At 48.6% G+C, this 11,958-nt stretch overlaps 1 pseudogene; it reads left to right on the forward strand.

Moving 5' to 3' along the window:
* Positions 1-991: 991 nt before the first annotated feature.
* Positions 992-3,017, forward strand: LOC116067856 (annotated as a pseudogene).
* The last annotated feature ends 8,941 nt before the right edge of the window (positions 3,018-11,958 follow it).

The raw sequence follows: 11,958 nt of genomic DNA on the forward strand, positions 1-11,958 counted from the left end.
AAAAAAAAAAAAAAAAAAAAAAAAAAAAAAAAAAAAAAAAAAGGATGAAAAGACCTGAGACCGATGTGCCAAGGGCATTTACTAATATATAGAAAGTGCTTGGAAAATGTCACTCCTAGCATGACGTTTTAAATATTTGTGGTCCTTTTAAAAAACGTGATTCAGGTAGCATCGATGCTGTCCCATTATTCCTGACTCAGTCAAATCCAGATCCACATCTGGGCTTTCAGGACCTGAACTACCCATTGCCATCACCTCTTCCCCTCACACTGGCCTCCTCACTTGCTTCTGCTCCATTGGACTTAAAACATTCTGAGGATGGGGACCCCCAGGACAGGGACCCCATACCTTCCATAGAACTGGGTTGAAGGCAGGCCATTTTTGTTGAGAAACCCGAATTAATAGATGAGCCACCCTGGGCTAGGAGTATGAAGCCCTCCCTCCTCCCTTGCCTGGGTGGGGCTCTTTTCTGGGGAAGCAGAGATGAGTGCACATCTTTGTAAGGAGTCTGTGGAGGAGCTAGGCACTGTGCAGGTGGCCACTGGGGGGAGTGGCATTCCCAGAGAATCTGTCCAGCTCAGCCTCTACCTCTGAGCCTTGCTCCTTAGGGAAGGATTGTTGTTTAGTGGCTTGAGGGGCTTGAAGCATAGTGCTCCCAGGAAGAGAGAATACACTTCAGGCCACATCTGATGTGCTGGGCACCTGATCCTGGAGTCGACTGTGACCTTCATTTCCTCTAAGAGGGGCTAAACTCCTTGGCCTGATTCTTGGAGATCCTATGAGGCCCTCTTAAGTTTTCCTGTACACAGGCAGGTGACCCAGGTGAACCTGAACACTTCACCTCTGTTTGCCTTGCTCTTTAAAGCTTGCTCTTGTAGCAGGAATGGAGATGAGGAGCTCTAGGGGCTAGAAGTTTCCATTCCTAGCCATGTCTCCTCTCCTCTGTCTGACCTCAATTTGCTCATCTGAGGAACGGGTAACCCACATGAGAATGGACCAGAAGAGGTGTGAGAGTATGTGGCACTTTCCAGATGTGAAGGGGTAGGTTTGTTGGGTTGAGAAGGCCTGGTTCTCCTGCATACTTTGTTAGGGAGTCATTCTCTCTCCCAGAGAGGGAGAATAATACCATTTTCCCAAGCCCAGGACCCTTATAGCTACAGTAACTGTCCCTGTTTGACAGGGTCGGTCTTCTTGGTGCCAGCCTGCCAGCTCTACCGGGAAAGGCCATGAGGCTTGGGGGCTGAAGGTGGTTAGTGGGCAGCTTTTTGGAGATGCACCCATCTGAGGTGAGGTGTGCTTACACGCAGCTGACAGTGCAGCTTCTAAGGCTGCTTTCAGTCTCTGCTAAGGCAGCCAGGCCTGCTCCTGCTTCTGAGTGCTCAGAGAAAAGGCAGCAGGTGGCAGCTCTCCACGTGGGGGTCCTGGGCCACTTCTGTTGTGTGGTCTTAGAAGGGCTACTCAAGGTGGGGTTGTGCCACAAGGTCACACACATGCTCCTTGCTGCCAACCCAAAGGCCATGACCAGCCTCTGGTCCCACCGAGACAGAGATAAACATGGTGCCCTGGACCCAAGGGTTTTCATCTCTCCCTTCCCTTTCTCCCTGTGAGCCCATCTAGTGTTTATGTGCCAGGAGCCCCTAGGAACTAGAAAGGAGCTGACAGAGGCCGAGTGGCTTTGGCTTCATGGAGTTTGCAACCTTGTGAGGTGATGACATTGGCCACCGCTCAGCTGCAGACATGCTCACCCTTCTGAAGAAAACAGAGTGTTCGGGATCGGGCTTTGTCCCAGCCTGGGGTTCTGGCAAAGTCTCCCGAGCATGCCATTCTTGTCGTGAAGAAGGATGGGAGCCTTAGGAGTACCCTAGAACAGCAGTTTTCAACTCGTGCCTGGGTTATGATCTCTTTGGCAAACTTCTACCTTCGAAAGTATTTACATGTCAATTCCTAACAAGAGCAAAATTACATTTATGAAGTAGCAATGAAAATAATTTTATAGTCAGGCCCACCACAACATGAGGAACTGTATTAAAGGGCCGCAGCTTTAGAGAGGTTGAGAACCACTGCTCTAGAGGAAATGAGGACCAGGAGAAAAACCGAAGGGGAGAAGCAGGAAAAGTGACGTGAGGCGCTTGGTCTCAAGAAGACGCAGTGACAGGATACAGAGATCAGTCTTCCCCTTGAAGGACAGGATGGGGGTCTCAAGCCCCAGTCAGACAGTGTGGCCTGCCCTGGGTCATCTGCCATAGACCCCACCCGGTTGTTCCAGACAACTCTCCAGAGAAAGTGGTGGCTACTGACCCTTAGCACTCAACACTCCCAGTTACTGGCTCTGTCCTGCAAAGTTGAGGCATGTACGGTCATCCACCAAGCAGCAGAGGGCTCTTTGGTGGACACACTCAAGGCAGAGGGGAGGCCAGGCTCTGAGCAAGAGAGTGAGAAGGTCAGTGTAAGAGGCCAGAGTGGATAACCCGGAAGTGACCTTGGAAGCCCGGTGGGGTGGAGTGTGTGTGGGAGGAAGGCATCAAGTGGTTCCTCTAGGCCCTGATTGAGTTGTTGTAGTTGCTAAGATGACCAAAATAAAAAAATAAAGGCTGTTCCTGAGGAGTCTGAGGTGCAGGCGGAGGGCTATAGCAAGGAACGCATATACCAAGAGTTGTTGGTCAACCTGAACCCTACCTATTGCACAGTCCCTGGCTTCCACCGCCTGACATGCAAGCTCTACAAGTGCATAAAGAAGGCCGTGACGAAGAAGCAGATTCGTCGCGGGGTGAAAGAGGTTCAGAAATTTGTCAACAAGGGCTCATGGTTCTGGCAGGAGACACATTGCTGATTGAAGTGTACAGCCTTCTTCCAGTTATGTGCAAGGACCATAACTTGCCCTATGTCTATATTCCCTCTAAGATGGACTTAGATGCAGCCACAGGCTCCAAGCGTCTCACTTGTGTGAACATGAAGAATATCAGGAGGCCTATGACAAGTGCCCGGAGGAGGTGCAGGCACTGCCTACACCTCTGTGAGAGACTTGAGCTGCAACCCAGCCCCTTTTCCAAGAGATGCTGGGCTGGCTGCAGACTCTGCCCACCTTAATAGCAGCTCCCCGATTTCTTGATGTGTGAATCTTCCCAGGCAGCTCCAGCAGCTGTTCTTGGAGGTGGAGCCAGCATCTTTGCCATCACTGCCATCTCCTGTTGAGCTTTGATGAAGACAGTTCCAAGAGTATGGAATAGAAGTAAATGTTAAGGCGAAGGGGGAAAAAAAGGCCAAAGTGGACTGGGCAGAGCGTCAGGAGGCACTCTGGACCTCTGCAAGAGCGGTCAGTGCTCTTAACCACTGAGCCATCTCTCCAGGCCCTGTTTCTTTTCTTTCTCTCTTTCTGTTTTTCTCTCTCCTTTCCCCTCCCTCCCTCCCTCCCTCTCTCCTTTCCTTCCTTTCTTTCAATGTTCAATTACATGTGTTTATTTATTATTTATTTGTAGCTTTTCACCTGTAGACCCCAGGGATTGAACTCAGGCTGTAAGACTTGGTGGCGAATACCTTCACCTACTAATCCATCTCCCTGGCCCGAGATCCTTTCTTGAACTAACCAACAAGCCACCCTTCGGCTTATTTACCTGGTTCTTGCCTTTGTATTTTGTGGCCCCCATGTGGCAGAAACTCATCCTTGATGGTGTGAGCTTCAGGTAGGGCAGTATCCAGCAGCTCAACTGATGTCACAAGACTCAGGCTTGTTTTCTCCATCTCTTGGCCTTGTTTTCTTCTTTAATAGTTTCACTGTCAGTCAAACTCCAATGAATCCCAGTCGAAAGGAACAAATGGTCCTTTCCCTGAAAGACCATGAAAGTCATGGGGTTGTCTCATGGGGTTGACTAAGGTCATATGTCTTCCTAGAACCAATCATCACTAAGAGGCAAGAGTGGGGTTAGCAGGGGGGCCAGAGTGATAGAAATAGAAGCCTAACCTAAGTCAAGAGTCCTAGAACCTGAGGGAGGCAGATGCTACCTGCACTACATGGGCTTCTAGAAAACAAATCAAAACAGGGGTACTCACCTCTCAAGATTGAAGAATGGATGCTGAGTAGACAGCACAACCAAGTAGAGCTACAGCTAAAACAGTTTCTAAACCCAGTTCTCTGTCTGCCTGAGGGGATGATCTGTGGAAGATCTTCATGGGAACGATGGGACATCTATCCAGAGATGAGTGGAATCCATGAGTACCTTGCTGGTGCTACCCAAATAGGAGCTGACAGGCAAGCTCTTTGCTGAATAGAAACACAGTTTATGTAGGAAATCATGCTGTATAAAATGCTAACTCATGGGCTGGGAGACAATTTAGTTCATGGAGTAACATGTTATGTATGTCATGGCTGACATACATAAATTCCTGGGTTTGCTCCCCAGCAGCATATACACTGGACAAGGTAGTATCCACCTGTAATCTCAGAATGCCAAGAGGTGAATGCAGGAGAGTTATAAGTTCAGGGTTAGCCTCAGCTACATAATGAGGTTGAGGCCAGGCCTAGAGCACATGAGATTCTGTACTAAATAAATAAATACACACAAGAAGTATTAACTAGTGTTCTTCATGAGATGGGTCACTAGAAAAGAACTGGTAGAGAGACTGCCCAATAAAGTGTGTGTGTGTGGGAGGGGGGGCATTTACCCTTTCTCCACTGTGACTTTACCTTTTGTAGGCCCCTAGAAGACCAGAATGGGAGTTGCTGACATTGTCAACTTGATCTATTTTCACTCAGCCAGATCTGTTTTGGTGAAGCTGGACAAAATCAGGCCAAGTTGGCAAAATCATTGGGTTATTGGCACTTGTAACTGTGGGTGGCTTGCTGCAATCATTTTGTCCTATAGGTGAACATTTGCGAAGGCTCAGATGAGTGAGGGTCTCTTGCGAGCTTCCCAGGGTCTTTTATTTACTTGCTTCTGTGACTGAACACCTAAGAGGAACAGTTTTCAGTTCACACTCTCACAGGTTCCATTTGGTCCCTCGGACTTGTGTGCTTGGCAAGAGAGAAAAGGACACGGAGAGGAAGAGAGAGAGTCCTGAGGATTAGCCTTCCTCATTCCCCTCAGTGACCTATTTCTTCCAGTTGGGCTCCATCCTCTTTCTTTCAGTACCTGCCAATAACACCTTCAGAGTTTGAATCCGTCACAGGATCATTTATCAATTAGGTCCAAATCTTTGTGGTCTGATCTTCTTGGATACACCACCCTCACAGACACACCCTGCACTTCGCTCTACTGATCCCCTGGGTGGTTCTTCCCGCCTCACCCCCCCCCCGCCAGGTGGTTCTTAATCTAGCCAAGATGACAGGCTTGATTAACTGTCATAGAAGAAAAAAGGGGGAGAGGGGCAAACAAAATCTCCCCACTTCTCAGGAGGAAAAATCTCCAAAATGAAGGCCGTTGCTTCTGGCTTGCCAGCTCAACTTTTCCTTCTTCAAAGCTGTTCCTGACACCCCACGGGGAGAAAACCACACCTGTCTCTAGGTACCTTTGATGTTGGCTTGGTAAGAGCTACCATGTCATTGAGAAGTAAGAGGTCCCCTTTGTCCCACTAACGGTGTTTCCTGCCCACCACAGTCAGAGTGTCCTGAAACATTAATTGGAAAAGACAGCACCAGCACCTGGTCACTCTCTCCGAGGGCCTCCCGTCTGACTCAGGCCAAGTTCCACCTCTTCCACAGTCCACAAAGCTCTGTATGCCTTGACCACATGCCTGGCTCCCCCCACAGTATCAATGTCATAATCTACTTCTCATCCGTGATTAGACTTACTTTGTCTAATCTTAGTCTCTTGAATAACCCTCCCTTGAGCACGAGGGAAGCCTTCATCCATGCTGTTCCAGACTCTGGGGTGGTGCTTTCCCTCTGGCTCCTTCTCATCTTAGGAAGGGACTCTTTTTTTTTTTTTTTTTTTTTTTTTTTTTTTTTTTTTTTTTTTTTTTTTTTTCCTTTTTCTAGTTTTTCGAGACAGGGTTTCTCTGTGTGGCCCTGGCTGTCCTGGAACTCTCTCTGTAGATTAGATTGGCCTCAAACTCAGAGAGATCTGTCTGCCTCTGCCTCCAGAGTGCTGGGATTAGAGGTGTATGACACGGCCTCTAGGCTCCTTTGTTTTTTAAATAGCACTGCAGTGCAGTCTCTGCTGTAGCTGCCTGAGCTGTATCTGTTTCTCTGGTCCCTGATTCAGATACTTGGGCTGTATCAGTTTGTCATCCTGCGCCCTACTCCAGCTGTTCCACCTGCTCCTGGCATTCTGCTCACCCAGCACTGTCTTCTCCTCCTGTAAGAGCAGAATCATATCCTCTGCCCACAGCCAGTCAGTAGGGGCAGCAAGACTGCCTAGGACTGACTGATCCAGGAGTAGCCATATGACTGAGGTCTGGCTAATAAGACCATTAGAGCTTCTGGCTTAGTTATTGGTACAGAGATGGGCACTGAGGCTGGCCTTGGTGCGAGCTTTCCATTAGCCACTTTGTCTTGTTTTGACTAAGCTGGCTGTGTGTTAGCCTGGGGCTTCGGAGGCTCCAGAGGGGGTGGTCCTTCAGAAGAGTCACGTTGGAAAACAGAGTCAAGAGACCTTGGATCAAACCCAAGCTGAAGCTTATACACCTCTTAATCTTTTCAGCCCAGTGAGTCTATAGATTCCTCTTCTAAGTTTGGCCCCTTTGAACTGGACTTTTCATCCTCTGCAATGGCTGGATACAGGCTGAAGTGTGTGTGCTGCCCCCATGTGTACCTGTGCACACATATGTGTGTCTTTCATTCTTTTACCTGGTGTTCACTAAGTGCATCTTCTGTCTAGAGAACCAAGCATGACCCACATCCAGAGCATGCAGTGGGACCGGGGCACACAGCCCCTCATCTCAGGAGTGCTAAGAACAGGGACCACGGAAGCTACCTCTCTGCTCAGATGTCTTTTGGAACGGCCTCAGGCAGCACATCACTGGAAGCCAGTGCCAAATAGAAGCACACGTCCCTTGTTCAAAATGACTTACAGTTTAGCGAGCATTGGTGGCACAGTACCAGGGAGGCTGGGGCAGGAAATTCAAGGCCAGACTGGCTACAGAGTGACTTCAAGGCCATACTGAGCAAGGTAATGAGACCTTGCCTCAAAATAGAAAGTAGCCAGGTGTGGTGGTCCCTGCCTTTAATCCCCATACCTGGGAGAGAAAGGTGGAGGGGTCTTTGTAAGTTCAAAGCCAGCCTGGTATACAAAGTGAGTTCCAGGCCAACCAGGGTTACAGAGTGAGACCTTGTTTTAAAAATCCAAAAAGCACCCTCCCCCTCAAAAAAGGAAGGGGCTGGAGAGATGGCAAGCAAGAATGCTTGCTGCTTTTGCAGAGGGCTGTAGTTCACTTCCTGGCACCCATGTTGGGCAGTTCACAATCACCTGTAACTCTGCAGGGAATCTGATCTTCTAGTCTCTGTGGGCACCTGGACTCACACACACATACATCCCTACACACTGCATAACAAAAATAAATGATAAAGTTTCTTGAAAAAGGTAAAAAAAAGAGGGTCTGATACAAAGCTCAGTAGAGAGGACACTTGACTAGTATATATGAAACAAGGTTGAGCTACCAGTTATACACACACACACACACACACACACACACACACACACACACACACAGCATACATGCATGCATACATGCATCCATGCACCTACACAGGCACCCACATACCCATGCATGGATGTATCTATGAAGGTGCTTAGGGGTGAGATTCTCAGCTCTTTCAGCTTGGGATTGGTTAGGCATATATGTGAGGAAGTTACCATACCAACCATTATCAAACAGGCCTAAGTAAAAGTGCTCCCAGGACTGTGTGCCTAGCCACACATCTCTCACATCTCTCACACATCTCTAAGGATGACTCAGGTAACCTTGAATGGAGGTACAAGGGAAGAAGACCTCGTGATTAGAAAGGAGGATGGGCTTTCCTAGAAGGGAGAGATTGCCAGGGAAGAGAAATATCTCAAAGGTGAGCCATGGTGTGCAGGAGCAGAGGGCAGGGCTCTGGGTGGGCTTCTTGGTTTTGGCTGGAAGAAGGGCAGATGTGGAAGAGTTCAGAGGTGGTTAAAAGGGATCAGGAGAGTGTGGAGCTAGCCAAAGGTATACAGAAAGGTTGTGGCTCTGTGACATTGAGCTCCGCTCTGTCCACCGGAGAGCTTAGTGACCTCAGGTTACTGATGTGACTGTGTGGAATTACACATGGACGGTGTAATATAACTTCTAGCAAGTTTGCAGTGAGCCGCAAATGCAATGGTGCCTATGGAGATTTTTAAATAAACTATAACAGCTCAGCCATAATCCATAAGTTCTAAAATACATCTTGTTTTTTTTAACATTTCATAACTCTAAAATTAGGATGAATTTTATAAGCCACAGCAAAACAGAATCTCATTAACAACTTCCCATTTTTCTGGGTCCGCTCTGTAACCAGCGCAATCTCTGCGACAGACTGGGCAGAGTGAGAATCCTGGCACAATGTTAAGGCTTAATTAAGCGATTTTCAACCAATGGATCTCAACCCCTTTGGGAGGATCAAATGACCTTTTTACAGGGGTTGCCTAAGACCATCGGAAAACACAGATATTTACATTATGATTCATAACAGTAGCAAAATCACAGTTATAAAGAGGCAACAAAGATAATCTTATGATTGGAAGTCACCATAACATGAGGGACTGTATTAAAAGCTGCAGCGTTAGGAAGGTTGAGAGCCACTGACAATGCCTTCTAATTCTGATCAGGGCAAGTGGCAGCCAAAGGGTTTGGTTGACAGGATCTGATTTTGTTTTTGCCGTGCTGGGGTTCCAATCCCGGGCTTCCCAAATGCAAATCCCAGACAAATGCTCTATCACTGAGCTTCAGACCCAGCCCTGCTAGTGTTCTTGTCAATCAAACTCATTCTTCCCACCGCCCAGTTAACTCAGAAGCTATGGCTAACAAGTGGTCATTGTACATCTTGTTCTTCCGGAGCCGCCCACCCACTCTCTGTTGCAGGGTGGGCTTGCAGGACCACACCTGGCCCATCATAGCCTTCCATCATATTGCTCGCCTATCCTGCTCCCTGAGCAATTCAACCCACGTATATCACATCCTCTAGCCTCAGTGATTAATTAGCCCAGGGTTGAACAGATATGATGAGGTTTTGCTCTGTGTGGCAGCTGCTGATCGTGCCCGGTTGCAGCTCCTTGACATCTTCTGTTTGCATTCATGCTGACTCCATTTCCAGCTGCTCGTGCTTGGTCTCTGCCTGAGGCTGCCCTCAGGCAGCTGGAGCCTGTTCTGTCCATGTGTGCAACTGGGGAGCAGCCAGGGGAGCAGCAGAGAGAGGAGGATGCTTGGGTTGAAAACCTGAGTTCTTAGTCCATTCCCTGGGATTCCCCTCAATTTAAGAGCGGCAGAGGCTGTCGAGGGAGCGTCTCAACTCCTCTGAGATGCGTGTTCTACCCTGGGCCTCCCAGATCCTTTGTAGGGCTAGGCTATCTGCATCCACAGAGAGTCTAAACTCTATACCTTTACTTGTGCCAGATCCTCTCTGGCCCATGTCTTCATTCTCCTGCCTATGTTCTGTTGTCATTTCCCAGGGGGTGAACTGCTTGTGTTCAAGTCCTTGTCTCAGGACTTCTAAATGGGAGCCCTGACAAAGACATGGGACCCCTTTTGTTGTCTGTGGTTATGTGATTACCCTTATCTCTCTCTCATTAGCTGTCAGGAATAAACACTTTCGGGGGGGGGGGGATAGAGCCAGGCTGGGGAGTGCAAAGCCCAGAGGTAGCAGGTGATAGGATTCTGATGATGGCTAAGGACCACACACCTCTGTTCTAGTGCCCTAGGGGAATCCTCGTGGGATCTCGCTACACACCAGCGCTTTTTCTTCTTCAGCCAGCTGTCCCTACCCCTCCAGAAATCCCATTGTCCACAGCTGCTCAGCGTGTTCTGGGCTTCTGAGCCTCGTGCCAGTCAGTCTCCCTTGAGGTTCCTTCTTTTGGAAGTCGTTCTGCTGTGTATGGGATGTAAAGGAAGTGAAAGAGTTCATCTATGTAAGTGCGATTGGCTGTGGATGTAAGGGACATGTGTTTAGGTTTTTGCTTCTTGGCAAGACTCATTTCTCAGGTACAGCCTTGTCTACAGAGAATTCACATGGGAACCCAAAGAGGAATGGGGGCCACCTTTCTTTCTTATCTCTTTCTGATCTCGTATCATCTGCCTCTCTGCCAGTCTCGCCTCTGTGCTCTTTCAGAACCGAACAGAACCATCAGTTCATGTGCTCCGACCCCCATTCAAATTCTCTACAATAAATCTGATGGGCTCTGCTCAGCTGCCAATAGGGAAACGACCCTTGAGCCAGGTCCAAGTTCCTGTCCAATCAGATGTGGTTTTGGTCTTTGGGCAGCTGGTCCAGTGAGACAGCCTCAACATCTCTTATCTACTTCCCGTTACAGATGAGAAGAGCTCTGTGAGCCAGCTTGCTGGCAGCTTCAGGATGGGAAGGATGTCAGCAAGGACTAAGACTCAACAGTGATGGAGCACTCCTTCACATCCATGGGACCTCTTGGATAATGACGTTCCATGGAGTAATAACCAATGTTCTGGTATTAAGTGAGCTCAGTATTCGTGTGGCTTTGGATCCTCAAGGCATGCCTTAGTCATCTGATGCACCATCAGCCCACATGTGAACCCTGAAGACGTCAATCCAATTATCCCAGGAATGATCTAGGAATTGAATCAAGAAGTGCAATCTAGAACAGAGTGCCTAGCCACTGCTGCTCACTGCCTGGCACGACCAAATCACCTTCTGGGACAGGAAATCCTCCGATGTGGTCCTGGTGGCCTCAGAGAGACAAGCCTGGTGCATTTGACTGTTAATGTGTTAGGACACCAGGTGGGAGAGTTCCCTCTTGCTCCATCCCAGCCATCCAGTTCTCACCCTGCATCCCCTCCTCCCTTGTATCCAGGCAGCCCAGCGCAGCTGGAGGCAGCCCCTGGGAACCACCAGCGGCTTTATGATGTGCAGATGGTGTTTCCGCTAAGCCCCTTGCTTTTCATGTCGGTGGCCTCTGGGAGCCATGCCAGCCCAGATGTCCCTGATCGTGAGAAAGCCTCCCCTGGCTAGACTGGCATAAGATGCCAGGGATGGGGCTCCAGGCCAGCTCCCTTGGCTTGATTCTCTAGTGAGAGACTTGGCCGGGAGCCTGAGAGGAGCATGATCCTGGGTCACCTGCGTCCAGTGTGTGGATTAGGGTGGTGCATCTCTCTGAGCTCACATAGATGCTGTACACCCAGCTTCTCAGAGGGGTGAGGGATGGATTGCTTTTCCCTATACATGGTTACCTGACTGTGTCAAGTTATCTCTTGAGTACAGGCTACCTCCATCATCAGGGGGAGTGTCCTCCTGTGAGAGGAACAGTTCTACCCCATAGTGAGAGACTGGATCAGAGTCAGGAGCTATGTCCTCCCCACCAGACCACAAGTTAGCACTAGCAGGGATCAAACTGTTGTCTGCTGTCAGACTGCAACTTCCTCTAATCTGGAAAATGGGACAAGTCCGGCAAATCAGCAGTTCCCTTCCTTCCTTCCTTCCTTCCTTCCTTCCTCTTTCTCTTTTTTTTAAAAATTAAAATCATTTCAGCTTTGGATTTAATCAATGCATGAACCTTTGGTTCATCTTCCTAAAAATGTTGTATTGGGTATTATACACCAGGCAAATACTCTATTCTTGTGCTAGAGTCCCAGTTCCATGATTGTCAGGTTTCAAAATTGAGAATGATGTGCCTGTCTCTTCTATCACGATTAAAAACTCCCCAGGGATGGATTGAGCATTGTCTGAACTAGATCAGGAGCCTCAGAGAGTGGATAGTGGTCCCTCTCTGTCTTCTCGAGAGTGTTCGGAGGGATGAACACTTCTGTTCCTGAAGGATGCTGTTTAGATCGGCTGTA

This window comes from Mastomys coucha, unplaced genomic scaffold (assembly GCF_008632895.1).
Source record: "Mastomys coucha isolate ucsf_1 unplaced genomic scaffold, UCSF_Mcou_1 pScaffold22, whole genome shotgun sequence".
NCBI lineage: Eukaryota > Metazoa > Chordata > Mammalia > Rodentia > Muridae > Mastomys > Mastomys coucha.